The following is a 3,247-nucleotide window of genomic DNA, read 5'->3' as shown; positions in this document are numbered from 1 at the left end:
CTCTGGAACTGGGTGAATGTTGCTCTTAACCTTGCCATTGAGGGGCTAAGGTGAAGCAGATGAAAGGTGAGTGAAGATAAGACTTCACAGCTCTTATCCCTGGCCTGGGAGAGCTTAAGACAAGAATGTGTGGGTTCAGAAAGTGGGAACCCTTCTACACATTTAAAACTGACTCAACTGTACAATTGTACAAGATCTTGGGTTTGTATCTACAATGCATCAACACAGTGGTGTGAGCAAAGCAGATGACACACTGAATAGCAGGGGATAGATTGCATATCCCTTGGGTTCTGCCAATTGCCTCTTCACTTAGGAGGACTTTGACTCTATACAAGGACAAAAGTAAACAGTCACAAACATTGCCTCTTAAGGAGGACTTCAGACAGTTGCCTGGCCAAGTAACAGACCAGGTCTTCCAGACTACATGAAATTAGGAAGTTATACCTCAATGCAAATTGCTTATACAAGCAAAGCAAAGCAAAAGTTCACAAGGAACTAAGCAACTAAAAGCACCTGAAACAGTCAAGCAGATGTTAGTATGTAACTTCAAAACAAAGCAGAAGGAAACAGACATTAACAGTTAATCAGAAGCAAATGAATGTGCAAGGCACAAGGCTTAAGGCATGTGAGCCAAGCCACCTACAAAACAATCAAGTTAGACAATGATATTCAAGCAAGCTCAATCAAAAAGAATTGGTCTCATTGGTCATTTGTTGGTCAACCTGAAAACACAAGCTCAAAAGTGAGTAACAGGACCACTAGGACAAGCCTAGGGTCAAAGGAGAATGAAAAAGTCAAAACAGCAAAGGGCAAGCATCCAAAATCATGTTCAAACAATTAAGAAACACAACCAATTGGGTTCGCATTCATATCAATCATCATCATCATTTCATGAACAATTTAGGTCAAAGCATGGCATTTAGAAGCTCATAGAAGTCAACAGCAAGACTTGCATCAAAACCAATCTCAAACATTTCCAAAAATCATCAAATAAATCATGATCAATCACAACCCACAGCATGGTAAGCATGTCAAATTTCATCTCATTTGGACAAGTGGAAGGCAGTCAATGAAAATCATAAAGTCAAAGCAATTTTGAACATGCTCAAAGAAGTCAACCAAACATGCATCAACTTGAAAAATTCATAAATCAGAGATGGTGTATGATAAATGAATGGGACTAAAACCATGGCAAAGATGAGGATGTCTAGTTATCTCATGTAAAATTTCATGTCCATCTAACAAAGTATGAGAATTTCACAAATGAAATGGGAACAAGTGTCACAAAAAGTCAACATATGCCTAGACAGGGGAGAAAATCTCAAACAATTAGGAAATGCCACAAATAATTCCAAGAAAATTCACAAGTCAACTAGACATACAAGAGTAGGTTCATGCAAAAAATCAGATCAATTGGAGGTCAAGAATCATGGTATCAAAAATCATCAAATTGGACATCAATGGTGTGACACAAATTGTCACACCCTAATTCAAAAAATCATAACTCACAAACCAGATAAGATAAATTCACAAACTCTACCCCAAAATCACCATGAATGTGTCTAGTTTAAGCACAAAACATTTGGGAGCCATTGGATAAAGTATCACCATTTCACAAATGTTTTGGCAAAGTGTACAAAAATTGGTCACATGTCACAAACCCTAGCACCATTTAAAATTCGACCATGCAAAAATTCTGGAAAATATATGACAAAAAACTAGAGATCAAGATGGACATGATGCAAAAATTCCCAATGAATTTGGAATTAAAATGAGGAACTTATGATTTTTCAAAGTTTGAGTAATTAAATGAAATAAATATTGCCAAATAAAATGAATTAAATGATTATTGGGATACAAAAAATCAAAAGACGAAAACGCCCCTCGCTGAGTATGAAACTCAGCGTTTCATTAAAGGGGGGGGGGGTCAACGCCCCGGTCAACGCGCCAACATGGCCCACTCACACGCTGCGTGGCCACTCCCTCAGCCAATCGTTCCGCCACTCACGCGCTTATGTGGCTACACACGTCAGCCCTGGCCTGGTTATTTGCAGGCGGCCGCGGGCTCTGTTTCCGGTGGAGGAAACAACCGTCTCCCTCATGGAGACGGCGGCGATGAATAGTGCGCCCATAAAAAAAATGCAGAAATTTAAACCAAGTACACCAACAGTTCCGTCTTGATCTCAGGATCACAAATATACCATTATCTTTCTCTAATTCCTAAAGATTAAGGCAAATCAACAAAGAAACTCCATGAACATTCAACCTTTAAATTCGTATAACTTCCTCAATATTGCACCATTTTCCACAAAATTTATATCAACAAAATCAGGGTGAAATGAACTTCATGATTACATGCTTAAAAACAAGAACTGAGCCGCGCGAATTCTGACCTTATTCTGAAGTTTTTTTCATGGCAGTGATGTGTTTGTGGTCTTTTGGTTGCAAAGAGGCGAAACAGATCTCTCTTGTGGTCTGTATGCACGAATGGTCGAGTGTGGAGTGCTCATACGCCTTGCTTCTAGCTTCCAACAAGTTCTGCCATGGATGATGCTTGCAAAAACAGTGCTGCTTTCCTTGCTTCCAGTTGTGGTTTGAGACTTGAAATGACTTCCAAAGGTGTGTTGAATCAAGGCCAGGTACACAGTAACACGAGCTCTATGGAAGTTCTTGTAGAATTTTCCAAAATGAAAAAATGGTGTGTGTTTTAGAAAGTGATTTTTTTTTCTTTTTGAGTGGCTGCTACTGATTTTATTTGACAGAAAATGAGAAGTATATCTGCTGTTTTATGTTGCTTGTGGAATTGAACCAAAGGCCATGAAAATGTGGAGTATAGTTGGTGAAAATTGTACTTTCTTTCCAAATTTCAAGCAAGCTAGCATGGGCTACATGTACTGCATAAAAATGACTTTGCAACATGTCTCAAATGCATTTTCAGATCAATTCCCAATGGCAAAAATGATGGAAAAGGTTTATTTTGAAAAGTCAAAATTCCACTCACTTGAAATTAATTAAGGCAAGTTCAAAAATGCCATTTTGCATGGTGATGTTTTGGCACATGAAAGTTACATTTTTGGAAAGAGGGGATCAAATGTGACTTGTAGGAAAAAACCCCACCCAAATTGGCCAAATGGTTTGAGAGATATGGCCTTTTGAAGTTCAAAATTTTCTGAAAACGATTCGATCATAACTTGCCAACCATACATGGGAATTGAGAGTTCTTGGACTTTTTGGAAATGGGAGAACA

The sequence above is a fragment of the Lathyrus oleraceus genome, chromosome 3, assembly GCF_024323335.1.
Source record: "Lathyrus oleraceus cultivar Zhongwan6 chromosome 3, CAAS_Psat_ZW6_1.0, whole genome shotgun sequence".
NCBI classification, from domain to species: domain Eukaryota; kingdom Viridiplantae; phylum Streptophyta; class Magnoliopsida; order Fabales; family Fabaceae; genus Lathyrus; species Lathyrus oleraceus.
This window is presented reverse-complemented; position numbering follows the sequence as displayed.